Source organism: Hyla sarda, chromosome 6 (assembly GCF_029499605.1).
Source record: "Hyla sarda isolate aHylSar1 chromosome 6, aHylSar1.hap1, whole genome shotgun sequence".
Lineage (NCBI taxonomy): Eukaryota > Metazoa > Chordata > Amphibia > Anura > Hylidae > Hyla > Hyla sarda.
In genome coordinates this window covers 213,080,967-213,096,577 of record NC_079194.1, presented here as the reverse complement: position 1 = coordinate 213,096,577, position 15,611 = coordinate 213,080,967, and the positions used below count along the sequence as shown (strand labels likewise).

General features: G+C 35.1%; 1 protein-coding gene across 4 annotated transcripts in view; it reads left to right on the top strand.

Annotated features, from left to right (window-relative positions):
- The window catches only part of TOX3 (TOX high mobility group box family member 3), a 130,151-nt gene that overhangs the window by 97,021 nt on the left and 17,519 nt on the right, over positions 1 to 15,611 (top strand). The window lies entirely within an intron of this gene.

The window sequence follows — 15,611 nt, the reverse complement described above, 5'->3', positions numbered from 1 at the left end:
TTATATTTAATAACATCAATATATAGCTGCTTAGTACATTCCAGCATTAGGGCATTCTTCGCAGTAATGAAGTTTCTCTTTCCAGTTTCATAAGGAGCCTCAGGGGTCTAAATTCTTGCAGAGAGCTGAGAAATGAAATGAATAAGTATAATCATTGGAGGAAAGCAACAGGATCTAATAATGGCTGGATGTAAAATTTCTAATTAAAAACAAGAACCACCAATCTATTTACTGTTCTGCATGAAATAAGATGTTTAGGTGGAGATAAGATGTGTGTGGTCGTGTTATATTACTACACATATTTCATGGGTTTTTAAAGATCATATAAGAATATAGGCTATTCAATAACCATGCAATTATCTCAGCCATTAACACTCATTTATTCACATTAAGCTATGTAATTTAGGGCTGCATATGTAAGGTTTGCTATGTAAGGATATGAACAATTTGTCAGCATGATCATGCTGTCAAGGCGTTGGTCCAAATAATAAAAGTTAATGCAGTGTTTTGCAAAATGTGGACCTCCAGCCATTGCAAAACTACAACTCCCGGTGTGCCGGGAGTTGTAGTTTTGCAACGGCTGGGGGTCCACATTTTGGATAACACTGGGCTAGTGGTTTCACCCAATCTATGACAGCCTGCAGCTAGAGAATAAAGTGCTACCATTAGCCCTTGAATCGATGGTCTGACCATAAAACTATGAATGTAGCATAGTTAGGCTAAACATGGCAGACTTTGGCCATGGAATTTGTAACAAATCTGAACATGGCTTTCAAATATCTGGCAAAAAAATATAGAATTACATAACATGGCTGTTGCTGAGTGCCTACCAGATCATGAACCACTCATTCCATTGACTCCAATCTGGCTTATAAAAGAAAGTTCATAGTAAGGGACTCTTCATAATTCTCATTCGAATTTATGTGGAAATAGAAGTAACAAAATGGTGGGTACATTTAAACTTACAATTTGAAAGGTTTTAAAGTAGTAAAAGTGCTGCTTACCTTGTAGTGTTGTACTGGGGGCACAACACCATTATTTGTATCTTATTGAAGTTGTATTCAGGGGCTGCCTGTATCCCAGTCCGATATTCAAAGGAGGAGCGACTGCACGATAAAATATGGTGAATAAAACCTGGATGGAACTTGAAGACAACAGGACTTTGCCTTGGCACACACTGGCTTGTAGTAAGCTTACTTCAAGCCAGTGTGTACCAGGGCAAAGTCCCATTTTTTTTCAATTCCATCCAGATCTCTTTCACCATATCTCATAATTCTCATATGGCCTGTTTGGTACAAAACGCTAAAGAATACCCTATTAAAGGGGTACTCCCGTGGAAAACTTATATTATTATTTTTTTTTTAAATCAACTGGTGCCAGAAAGTTAAACAGATTTGTAAATCACTTCTATTAAAAAATATTAATCCTTCCAGTACTTTTTAGGGGCTGTATACTAAAGAGAAATCCAAAAAGAAATGCATTTCCTGTGATGTCCTGACCGCAGTGCTCTCTGCTGACCTCTGCTGTCCATTTTAGCAACTGTCCAGAGAAGCATATGTTTGCTATGGGGATTTTCTCCAGTTCCTAAAATGGACAGCAGAGGTCAGCAGAGAGCACTTTGTTCAGGACATCACAGGAAATGAATTTCTTTTTTGGATTTCTCTTTAGTATTTAGCCCCTAAAAAGTACTGGAAGGATTAAGATTTTTTTTTTTTTATAGAAGTGATTTACACATCTGTTTAACTTTCTGGCACCAGTTGATTTAAAAAAAAAAAGTTTTCCACGGGAGTACCCCTTTAAGGCATGATTTGGTTACCTCTTACACAAGGCAATACTTTTACAGTAGCCTGGCAGAGATATTCAATTACATTCACCAGATAAAATATTTCATAACAAGGGATTTCTAGCAGATATTGATTCCCAACACCTACTCATCTTGGCATTCTATAGAGGAACAATGAGCACAGAAGACTACACCTCCCAGCGTAAGTTGTCTTAGTAAATCCCTCACACCTAGTTATAGGAGTTTTGGGGTAAATGTTTCAAATAAAATTATATTCACAAATATCACAACCTGCAGACTTTTTTTTTTTTAGATTCCGTACCTTAGCGCTTTTTCCAAATTCCTTTTAAAAATATTGTTCTAGGTCACCTAGCCAAACCAAAACACATCAATAAAAAGTAACCCTTGTTATTGTATACAAAGTAATGTAACTAATCATTCCAGTACTTCACCTTTCTCCTGCATGTGAATGTGGAGCATGGCAAGAACCAAAGGCAGCCGGGAATTAATTCACACCTGCCTGTGCTAATTTGCCAATTTATTATCTAGATTGCTTGGCCTTTCTGTTTGTTACACAGTTCATTAAAATCTCCCGAATCAATATTTTGACAGCTCTTAATAAGATATCTATCTGTTCTTACTAGAAGGGCAAATATTTATCAATAGGCTAGCAATGAATCATTAAATTAGTTATTGGGCAAATTGTTTTACCTATAATGGAAAAGGATCTCTGGAAACAATATCTATGTGTACCTAGAAGTGTGGTAATATCTAATGCCCCATAGAGAGATTCTAAAGTAAGTCCACTGAACTGTCTATAGATTAGTAGGATTAGCATGCAGATCTACATAAAGTCACTTTCTTGCAATGATCCTGAGCTACATCCTTTATTATAGCTCGGATGCTAATGATGTCAGTCAATAATGTGTCGACAGAACAACTTTTAGTTTACAGATGACAGTTCTCGGAATGCAAATCAAACCAAGGTAAGCTTTGTTCAGGCATTATGCTAGCAGGTAATGCTAAGGGTAGGGAGCTCTGCACTCCCAAAAAGAGTGTGCTATACAGTACATGCTGTAGCAAGGATTCAATTCTAGTTATGTAATGGATTTTATGTCTATCTGTAAATCATAAAATCTGATCAAAGTGTCATAGGAAAATATGTCAAAGGACATTTTGCTTTGAATATATAGGCCAAAAGGGGTGCCCCTTCTCTGTACTACACACTTACAACACTAGAGGGTGGAACTTAGCCCATGCAGTCAGCAGTAAAGGCCACTGTTAAACTAATTAAATGACACTGTCAATTTAGGCCTCTGCATCTAAATGCTTAAAAAGTCGAAAGGGACTAGATCACAGGGTGCCATTGGATTGCCATAGATACAATGACAGGCAATATAGTGATGAAATGATCACATGGTCCAGTCTCATAATGAGATTAAGAATAATTATGGATAGATGATCAATAAATATTGTAGGGACATTAAAAGTTTTAACCAATTAATAAATAAATACAAACAAAACATTTTACATAAAAAAATGCAATACAAAGGCATATTCATCCAAATGTTAAAAATTAAAAATAAAATATCCTATGAAAATGGTACAGCTCCTGAAATACCAATAAAAACATTTTTATATGTGGCTTAGGGTCACCTAAAAATAACTCCCCCCATAACTACAACCCTGACGTTCCCGATCTCTCTTCCTTCAAGAATTGCCTAGCTCAGCCAATCAATCCTCAGTATGTTGTGGGCAATTCTTGTGGGGATGGCATGTCACTAGGAAGTAGTGGGGACAATCGGAGACCAGGAGCTGAAGTGGATTCAGGTTGGTTGAGCGTAGCATTTTTATGCCTCCCTGAGCCACGTACAGTAAGACCAGCCCTGCTAGGGCTACACTAACATAAAATCCAATATATATGTATATTTAAAACTATAAAACAAACAAAAAAAATCTGAGTCTCTAGTGGGTTAATGTGTTATAATTTATCACATTTTGTAGCATATAAGATTTTGTAAAATGTGAATATGTTAGTGATACTATATAGCAGTGGTTTCCAGCCTGTGGCTCTTTCTGTTACAAAACTTCAATTCACAGCATAACCTGACAGCCTCAGATGTCCAGAGCATCAAGATGGAAGTTGTAGTTTTGCAGCATCTGCACAGTCGCAGATAGGTGACTACTGCTAAATAGAATGTTAAATTTGCGAACAACAGTACTAATTGTTGGCATGGAGCGATCTCCTCCTGTGCCAACTATTTTAACTTTTAGATGCCACTGTCAAAACTGACAACTGTATTTAAACCGTTATGTGATGCTTCATTGGTGGTTCAGAGGATGGATATGCTTCTTGCAATCTGCTAGTACAGTCTGCCTATGGCAGCCTTAGAGGGGGTTATGCAGGAATAGAAAAACATAACAAATTTCTTCCAAAAATAGCTCCATATCTGTCCCCAGATTATGTGTGGTATTATAGCTTTGCCCCTTTCACTTAAATGGAACTGAGCTACAGAACGACACCCAATCTGAAGACAGACAGGGAGTGGTTCTTGAAAGAAATTAGCTCTGTTTTTCTATTCCTGGATTACACCTTTAAAAGGATACTCTGGTGGAAAACACATTTTTTTTTAAATCAACTGGTGCCAGAAAGTAAAGCAGATTTGTAAATCACTTCAGTTTTAAAATCTTAATCCTTCCAGTATTTATCAGTTGCTGTATGCTTCTTTCTGGAATTGTTTTCAGGCTGGCCACAGTGCTTTCTTCTGACACCTTTATCCATGTCAGGAACTGTCCAGAGTACAAACAAATCCCCATATCAAACCTCTCCTGCTCAGGACAGAGGTGTCAGCAGAGAGCACTGTGGTCAGTTCTGAAAAGAACTCCAGAAAGAAATACAACTTCCTGTGGAGCATACAGCAGCTGATAAGTACTGGAAGGGTTAAGATTTTTAAATTGGAGTAACTTACAAATCTATTTCTTTGTGGCACCAGTTTATTTTAAAACAGTTGTTTTTGACCAGAGTACTCCTTTAATCCATTTGAAGGCCTTGGTAAATGCCATAACAGATCATAGGCTGAACTAGCAGATCACAGAAAAAATCTATTGAATGTATTGCAATAGGAATGAATTGAGTTGAATAAGCAATCAATCGATTGCTTATAGTATTAGACTTAGAAAGTAGTAGGACTACACACAATGTATAAAAAGTCAAAAGATGTTTTAAATTTTGATTATAAAGAAAATTTTTCCTATTTATAAAAACAAAACATCCCCTTTTTTTCCATGTTTTTAATAAAAAAAAATCCAAAATACAATCATATTTGGTATCACCACATGCAGACATGTGGTGATACCAGTTGTAATAAGACAAAATTTGATGTTAATGAAACCACAAGGTAAATGGCATAAGCATAAAAAATGCCAAACGTTGAAGTATTTGTTCATTGCTTATTAGACTACAATAAAGTCACTTATTTAGCTTGGTTCTACAATGAAAACTTCTATAGTATATTAATAATTTTATATACAGAAGATATATAATTAAGTTTTTCTTGAATACATTTTATAAAATTCTCAAGTGATAAAGAAAACTAATGGCCATGATGGGTTTATGAGTAATGTTGTACCGCTTTTGTTCTATAGACTACTTGACACAATCACCTATAAACTTCTATTCGCAATTGCCAGAGGTACAGTTAAAAATAGGCTATGTCAAAGTTCCTCAATGCTTCCCTCAAGGTTTGTGTTGGTTAGATAAATAATAATATTTTTGCAGTACCCTCATATATTTCCCAGTGGAGGACTGATAAAAATAACGGTGACTTCTCTTATTGCTTCATAGACATCTTGAGATTCATAAAGTGAAGAGAAGTTGCTTGTTATCTTAATAACTGTAGGTTTCGGTAAAACGGCCGCATGTTACAAAAGACCTCACTTTTTTTCTGAGTTTTTTTTTTGTTGCATGATAAGATACTAAAAGGTTTAAATCACTGGGTGTTTTATATAAATAAACAGAAAGAGGCTTAATAATAGACATATAATAGGTTTATTATGTTTGCATTCCAATTTTACGTACAAAAATTATTTTAAAAAGTCAGGTAAATTATGAAAAAAAAATACTTCATGATTGATATTAAATTAGAAATAATGAAAACAAGAATAAGAAATAAATTATGTAAACATTGCAACGGTTGGGCACATTTCAACAAGGGTATTTTGTAACTGAATTTTCACGGTATGTTAAAGTATTCGGAATTATACATAAATAGAAATAATAGTTGAAAAAATTTATAGAAAATACAAAACTTAACTGAATCATTTAAAAACTAGGCACAACATGTCATTAAAAAGAAGTGAAATGCTGACGTGTTTCGTGCTGTGTACAAGCCCTTAATCCTGGCCATGATTAAGGGCTTGTATATGGTGTGAAACGCAGCGTTTTACTTCTTCTTTGTGATATGTTGTGCTGGATCAACTACTATTTCTATCTGTGCTATAGACATAGGAAACAGCCTATTGCTGCCCGTGCTCCAGGAGACTACTTTGTGCCATGGGATACACATCAATTCAGACTGGTGATGAGCTGACCTCCGCTCCGTTTTTTTTTTTTTTTTCCTTTTTTGATTTATTCTGAATTATGCTAACACATTGGAATAACTTTTTCATTATTCTAAATATATTTTATATTATTATAACCTTTATGCCGAAAAGCTCTAGTCCGAGGCCCTGGAATTCTTGTTTTGAGGTAACCATGTAAAGAATTCCAGCATGTCTTGAGAATAATCCGAAGCTTATTGCAGTGGAATGTTTTTTTGATAAAATCATACATTCACACATACTGTATATTTTATCAGACCTAAAATGATGACTTGAACCCAGACTCATTTGAATATTTGGCACCGGTAATCTGTATTTTCACTGAAATGGCAGCTTCCAACTGCATCTTTACTAATAAGGATCTTTTTCTATGCTCAAAATATGAGAAATGTGTCTTTAATGATCACTACAGCTTTCTACCTTTTGTCTGTCTCTCTTACGAAAAGATAGCAGCTGCGTATATCTGTATCTTTGCCTCTAGACTAGCCCCCTTTTTTTTAACACCTCACTATAATCTGTCCAGCTTGCTGAGCAGTATTGACATCAGTGCTACATCAATTTCAAAAAGTGGATTATTTTTACAAGACAGCTATTGTGACATATTGGGTCAGTCATAAATGAAAGATATTCATGCAAGCATGCAATACTTGTAATGAAGTCTCACTCTGACCTTCTGTATGATTGATTCGGTAATTTAGTTTTCTCAGGCAGTGCCTGAAATGAAATGAAATCATGTTGAACACGTTTTGAATACCCACAGTGCACCAGGAGAAAGAAAAATCTGCAGCCCCAGAGGCTTGCAAGTGAACAGCTGAACGATTTATCTCTGTGCTATTATAGCCTATGCCAGAATTCAACATTTCTTTTTTTCCCCCCTTTTTTCTTATTTGGCTTAAGTACTTAATTCTGCAGGTAGCTCTAAATGGGAAAATAAAATACTGTCCAGATTTAAAATGACAGGACAGAAAGTATGTGCAGTGCACTGATAAAATATCTTGAATAGAACTGACCTTTCATGTAGCTGAAAGTTACTTGGGAATTTGTCCTTATAATTACCATATAGATTATTTTTATTTCTTTCCTGCAATGAAACACTTCTCAGAACAGCAGTGGTGATTGAATGGAAATTGAACTTGTTAACATTCTCTTCTGCTTAGTCTGTTGTATGGAAGAGAAGGTTAGCTTTGATGAATTTAGAAATTCTTTTTCCTCTCAATATACACAAGAAAAAAAAAGTCAGTCAAATATATTATATTGGGACCTTTTATCTTTGACTCTGAAAAGCTAAATAGGTTTTACTAAATGAGAGAAAACATTTATAATGTTACCTGTGTGTTTTTCCCTGTATCGAGAAGACAAATGGCTTACAATGTGTCTAAAGCCTGGTTAATATATTTACACTGATTACTTGTACAAGAGAAGGGAATTAGATTTGGTTGGGATGAGAGAATTTTTCTTATTCAAAATGTTTATGGTACAATAGTAGTCTTAAGTCTTCCCAAATGGAAGCAGTCAAACCGAGCTTTGAAAAGGGAACTTGCCTATTATGCTTACTGGCTTTTGCTAAATACCATCTTTAGGGGATAGGCTTCAAAAGGAACCTGTTATATGTATTTTGCTGCTCAAATCACGGTTATCGCGATCCTGGCACACTATGAATTACTCAGAGACACTTTGGCGTTTTAAAGTAATCATAGTTTTAAGATGCTGCCCGGACCCGGGTAACTAGTCCTCAAGGTGGGTGTCCCAGTGGCTGCTCAATTCCCAGCCAGCTTGCGTGAAGGCTTTCCCCCCTATATACTTCCAGGGAGAGATGCGCCAGGCGAGGAGCAGCCGGCAGGACAATAATTTCCTTATTGTTTAAAAACAATATGATTTGAATGTATATGGTATCTCTTTTAAATTGATTGTCTGACCTTTAACTTCTAACCAAGTTATAGGGAAAAGTATATTGTCGTGGCAGTAACAAATGTCCCCTTTTGCTTCATTTAATGTCTACTGGAGTTGCCAGAGATAGCCAGGTATAGCTACATTCCTACATCCTGATGAAGATGGATAGGGGATGTGTTTTTAATGGTTAAAAAAACCAGTAAGAAGTCCTTGAGTTATAATGAAAAAGGGCTATACTGGAGGTGCCCTATTTGTGTTACACATTTTGCTTCGGTATGTGTTTGGTGTGGGCAGAAAAGAGTATTTTTGTAGATAGGGATCTGTTTACATATTTTAGTAAATATCTGAGGGGCACATGTAAGTATCACTAACTGGGATGTTTGTCAATATTCACAGTGAGATCCCTTTCTTACAGGAGTTCTCTACATCAACTTGGGAAAAAATATATAATAAAGTTTTAAGACATTAAGTGCTTGTTTCATGTACTTGTATTTATCAAGACTATATAACTACTTTCAGGCAAGGAAGTCTGCTAAATCTCAATGTCCATTTATTATCGCACATGCACAGAAATTACACAGAGCCTAGGGTACTTATAATCCAACAGGGTCTAGTTTATCATCTGTAATGATCTTATATTTGTATAGGTGATACCTTACAGTAGAAGTATTTTGGTAGAATGCTGCTGGCATTATTATAGAGTTATTATTGACTTTCAGTGACCATATAAATAATGTCATTTTTTTTCTATTTGGGTCTTCAGGCTTCTCAATAGTGTGCTCATGTTTTTTTTTGCAACTATGCTCATCCATCTTCTTGTTGGTTATTGTCTCCTCTCTTCTATTTTGCTTTTCCAGTCACAATACTCTCTGCTATTATACTAGACTTGTAAGATGCCCAAAAATGAAGAAAAAAATTACATTTTTTTCCCTGCCTACCAAAAACATACTATACTTTAAACATGGAGAATTATACTCCTTTCATCTCATATCTCTATCTTCCATTCAGTATATCATTCCTGTCCTGATATTTGTCCATGTGACTCTTCATATCCCACAGATTCTGCAATGTGGACCGGAATTAACTGTCATCCATGTATCTTTATTAGTTTCACACCAGACAATATATAGACATATATAGAGAAAGCGACTTCCTGTACACACAGCAGTAGCTGTAGGATCCAGATAGTCACAAACACGGCATGTAAGCCAGAAAATAAAGCTACCCTAGGAGAGGAGCCACTGCTAGGCCGGGGAAAAAAGTGCCCACAAATGATGGAAATAAAGTTGTTGATTATTTTAAAAAAAAAATTGGGGGGGGGGGGGGGGGAGAAATAGCTTCACTCCTTTTATATAGGCTGTGCCTGGCATTGCAAGTCAACCTTAGGCAATCCTAGACTGACTTATGTAAATGAAGAAAATACATTATCCCACCAGTCCTGGACACATTGCTTTCTACAGCTATCTAATAAAGAACAGATGTTGCCATATGCACAAACTGTTTGTATATCAGTAAACAGCGTGTCCAAGGGTTAAAGTCCAATGTTTAGCTATTACAATTATCTATTCAGGTTGAGGAATAGGAAAGGCTGTCATTAGCGCATCCTAATCAGGCCTGGATTGTAATGTCTCATTAAAGTAATTAGCCCTATGCCTGACTTTCACAGATTCTAACTCCACCAAAGGAATCTTCACACATGGAGAGAAGCAAAATAATTCTGTCACTTTATGAATTGAGTCATTTTATGTGACAGATTAATATGTGATATTTTCCTTTTGTTAAGTCTGTCATACATGCGAGTTAATAGCAACGAATATGAACCTAACCCAAACAGTAGTAAACAAAACCACTAATTGCTCGACTTAGGGAGCAACACTTGACACGGACTAACTATTATTACAAATTCTATTTATTAGATATATTTTTTTTACCTTTTACTAACCCATAAGGACTGCAATTTTTTTATTACTAAGAAATTACAAAGGCTTGTGTTTTGCAGGGCAGGTTGAATTTTTTTTTTAAATGCCACAGTTTTTATTAATTTTTTACTGGGTATATAGAAGAAAAACATCAATTCTGCAAATTTTATTTTTTTTTGTTTTTATAGTGTTCATCATGCAGTATAAATTACATGTTCACTTTATGTGAGTCATTATTTTTGCAGTGATACCAGATGTATATAGTTTTCATGTACTACTTTTGCACCAATTTTTTTTTCTCTCAGTGGAATGGTTAAAAGTCTTGTTTTGTGAGATGAGTTAAATTGGTACCATTTTGGGTAAATACGACTTGATTGCTTGTTGTTTAGGATTAAAAAAAACAGTGACTCTGACATTTATTCTTTTATTAAATGTGTATACATTATTAACCATGTGCTTTAAATAACAAGATCTTCTTATAGGTGAGGTTGTTACTGGTGCATCACTAAAAATGATGCAAGCTTTTTGTTTTCCCCTAAACTTATTTTTTTTTAACGTAAAGTAGAAAAAGTAGGCTTTTATGTAGCAGACATGCCAAGTTAATTGCCTGATTTCCAGTTTAATACACTGGAGTACCTTTTCAGAACTCTGGTAGGGTCTATTAGGTATACATTGAAGGCAGGCGCATGGGTCTTTATCAGCCCCCCTGGCCACCATTGAAAGCTATCTGCAACTTTTAATTTGGTTTGCTGCGTGCACCCACACTTACACTTGGATAACACGAGTAACCATCAACTGCAAAAACTAAGGGGTTAATTACTCCTATATCCACAGCATTACTATGCCATATATTTACATCAGCTTGTGGGAATTTCTTAGTTTCCATGTCATTAAATATATGGCATGAGTTAGGATTTGGCAGAGCTATGGGCAAAGTACCTTTTGGTTCATACTACGTAGCTATTTGCCCTCCATATGCATGTTACAGAGGTATTCTATGTAAATCAAGAGGGAGAGCACCACTTCTAACATGATTAAATGAAAGATGCAATATAGTCCTAAAGCTTTGTATGCGTGCTGTATTTTAGCAAAAAAACTGTAGAGAGATGTATTACCATATATCTGAAAGACCACATTTGGCCAGATTTAAAACTGTCTGGTGTGAAGGGTTTTCTGCATGTTCCTAAAACAAACAGTCTCACAAAAATTGGAGAGGAGAAAACTTTACCTTATAAATGGGGCTAACCATCTTTTTGTCTAGACAACCTATTTAAGCTCCTAGGTTTTATTATTCATGTCAAGTAAAAACAGAGCTAATTTATAGTTACGTCTGAATATCTCTGCCTGATGTTTGCAGTTTTTGACCACCTCTTTTGGAGAATATTTACAGAGCGTTTTAAGCTTTAACTTATATTTCTGTCTCCACTCTTTATGACCTTATATTTAGCTAACACGAGCACATTTTCAATTAATACAGTGTTGGGGCTATGTTGCCTAATGTGTTGCAGATAAAACAGTTATTTCATGGGTCATTAATGTGTTTAATGCGTGGAACATTCTATTAAAACAAGCACTTATTATTTTTATGAAGATGTTTATTACTATGGTTAACAGCCAGAGTACAACTAGATTTTTGAAGGCCATAATCATTCATCTTATGTAAGGTTGCCTCTTTTGTTTGTGGCTTTTTTTTTTTTTAGCAGAAGATTTGGATTATCATCAGCAAGCAGCCAAAGGTTTTTGTTATTTCAAGCTGAGATTGATAGATGGTGTGGAAATTACATGCAATACAATTACACACCTTCAAAGATTTACAGCAGTGCTGCTAAATAGCTATAAAACAGAGTAAGAACAAAGGAGAAGGAGAAAGGAAATTGTTTATAATGGAATTTAAGACCTAAATGATACTCTGCAGATCAACAGTCACAATTTTGCTTATACAGTCTCCAAATGTCTGTGTAATGCAAGTATTAGCATTATTTTACATTAGAGAAATAAACAGCAAGACTTAATATTCACAATAAAAAGAATAAAGGTGAAAGCTATTGTAGATATGTAAATAAAACTCTTGGCTTGCACTCAAATTCATCTTTGTTACATGAAGCATTTGTTGTGGTTCCTTGTCCTTATACTGTTATTGATTAATCAAATGTAAAACCTTTTTTTGTAAATATATTGACCCATTCAATACTTAATTGGCAATGCCATAATAGTTTGCTTCCAGTAACACTACCAAATGCAAAGTAGATTTGGCCTGGCAATATCCAGATACTTTCAGAATTCTATTTTTACTAACATTGCACAGCATGGCACTACTTTAGAGTAATGTGAAAGTGAATGTCAAATGTTGACCTTAATAGGTTAAAGTAGCAAAGTCACTAGCTTTACAGACTACAAACATGACTGAGTATGGCATCCTTTCTAGTGGTAGGGTGAACTTGTGTTTTCTAATGTGCACATAATCTATTGCACACTTTTTTCTTCGTTTTTAAATTGGGGGATGGAAAAAACAGCAATTCTGTCATTTTTTTTAGTGTTCCCTATGCAGTTTAAGTAACATAATAAATGTATTATCTATGCCCATACAGTAATACAAATTGTATGTAGGCTTTTCACATTTCAATATTTTTTGTGCTTTTAAAATATTTTGAAAACTATTTGTGCTGACCCATACCTTTTTTCAGTCTTTCCATTAGTGGAACTATGGGAAGACTTATAATAAGTTATCATTTTTATTGGTTTAATTGTGGGTATGCATGACTTTTATTTATTTTTTGATCATTTTTTATTGTTTACATCTTTTTTAGTAGGAGGATAAACAAAAAAATTCAAAGATTTCTTTTTACATGGGATTTTTTTTAAATAAAAACACTTTGTTGAACATTTAATTGGATGTGTATTTACAATATGATCACTTACAAGTGTAGTGAATTGACATTTTATGCTTTATTTACCATTTATTTTTATAGCATGAACTTTAAAAATCAGTGTAGAATACCATTCTGTGTAAAACTGACAGGCATGTTATTATGCCCTGGCAGACCTGGGGTCCATCATTAGGTCCTAATGGAAACAAATCTGCCACACAAAATCATGTAGCATGGGTGCTGATGGACCTAGAGAGAGAGTCCTTTCCCTCATAGGCCTCTTAACTGTCACAGTCGTCATGTGGTAAAATGGCCTGGATTGGAGATTTCTTCAAAACCAGCCATTAGACAAGGTGTTATTGGACAGCTTAACTCCTGCTCCACAACAGAACAGACTGGTGTGAAAAGGTGATGGGCTAGCCTACTTTCCTTTGTAACTGCTTTGCAAAGGAAAAGGATGTCCCTAAAGTGTTGAAAAGTTAAATAGCATTAATAGGGAAGTATTGGAATTTGGAAGCTAGTAATTTACTATGGTAACAATCTGATATCTTGATTGTGTTGCGTTAAGTTAAAGGGGTTATCCAGGAATAGAAAAACAGAGCAAATTTCTGACAAAAACTGCTCCCCGTATGTTCCAGGTTGGGTGTGATTCTGCAGCTCAGTTCCATTGAAGTGAATGGAGCCAAGTTGCAATGCCACACACAACCTGGGGACAGATGTGGAGCTGTGTTTGAAAGAAATTCACTCTGTTTTTCTATACCTGGGTAACCCCTTTAAATACAAAAGGAAACCACTCATCAAGCATGTTTTATAAATGTAATATATTCCTACTTAGCTATGGCATATTTTGAATAGATTTATCTTTGATAAATGCCATGAAAAGTCTGTATAATAACACAGCTGATAAGAACAGTGGAAAATCAGTTGAATCCTTTGTCTCTCACCAGTCATTACAGAGCATGTTGGGAAAATGGGCATTTTATTACCGCCTGTTAAGTTCTTCTACAAGTGACATTTTATTTTACATGAAGTCAATTTATGGCTTTGACTTTTAAATTTAGTTGAGCCAAGTAAATTAACACATGCCGGATCTGATTTCTCAGTTTCTTGCTATAGTTCTTCTTATAGTTAAAGGGGCACTCCACTGGAAAATGTTTTCTTTTAAATCAACTGATGCCAGAAAGTTAGAGATTTGTAAATTATTTCTATTAAAAAATCCCAATCCTTCTAGTACTTTCAGCTGCTGTATAATACACAGGAAGTTCTTTTCTTTTTGAATTTCCTTTCTAGTCTGACCACAGTGCTCTCTGCTGACACCTCTGTCCATGTCAGGAACTGTCCAGAGCAAGAGAGGTTTGCTATGGGGATTATCTCCTACCCTGGACAGTTCCTGACATGGACAGAGGTGTCAGCAGAGAGCACTGTGGTCAGACAGAAAGGAAATTCAAAAAGAAAATAACTTGTGTATTATTCAGTAGCTGAAAAGCAGCTGAAAAATACTGGAAGGATTGGGATTTTTTTATAGAAATAATTTACAAATCTGTTTAACTTTCTGCCACCAGTTGATTTCAAAGAAAAGGTTTTCCAGTGGAGTACCCCTTTTAAGCATGTAAATCAAAGCATTGTGAATAGTGTTTTGTATTCTTATAAAGGGAAGCCCTTTTTTTGGAAATGATACATTGTGTTTTTGTTTACTCTGTTTCCCTTTCATGGTAGATTAGAGAAATGCAAAGTTTTATATAACTGATTAAAAGAAATAGTTGACATCTACAGTTCTCACTGATTCGAATGAAGGAGAACAATAACTATACCATCTCTTATAACCTTATAGTCAAAGAGTATTTAACATTGCTACTCATATTTACTGGAATATTTTAATTACCTACATACTAAGTGATGTGTTTTTATAAATTAAAAATATAATATTATTGTTAATGTGTCGACTTAGAAAATAGTTTTAGCCAGTCAGTGACGGAACACATGCTTATCTGTTTTGTGAGTTTACATAAAAATGACTTCCCCAGCTGCAGAAAAGATAACACCCACTATTTCACCTTTTAGTGCTCTGTCATATAAAACAGCTAGTATTACACAGGTATATGTAGTTATTATTTAACTGCCAGAGGTAAAAACAAATATACAGATGAAATGAGTTCTTCTACACCAACACGTCTTCATTGACATTCTATTGGAAACAACCCCTACACATTGAACATCTCCTGTAATGACCTTTGTGAGATTGCCATCATCTACAACATTTTGTTTAGAATATTCTAAATACATTTCTTCAGAAATATTTATGCTTTCCTTACTGCTACCTGTTATAACTTGTTATAAGAAAAATCTTAATCAGGGTAAAATTGTCCAATATATTGTATTTTTTTAGATAATGTAAATTGCCCGTGTACAGTGCAACGCTACAGCGCTCTTATTGACTAAATCGGAGCTTTAGTCTGATATGTTACTACTTTTCTGTGCAGTTCCCTTCCTCTCATTGAAGTCAATAGTCAGTCAGGAGCTTTGGTTTTTGCAGCAGAAATCATCAGCATTTTC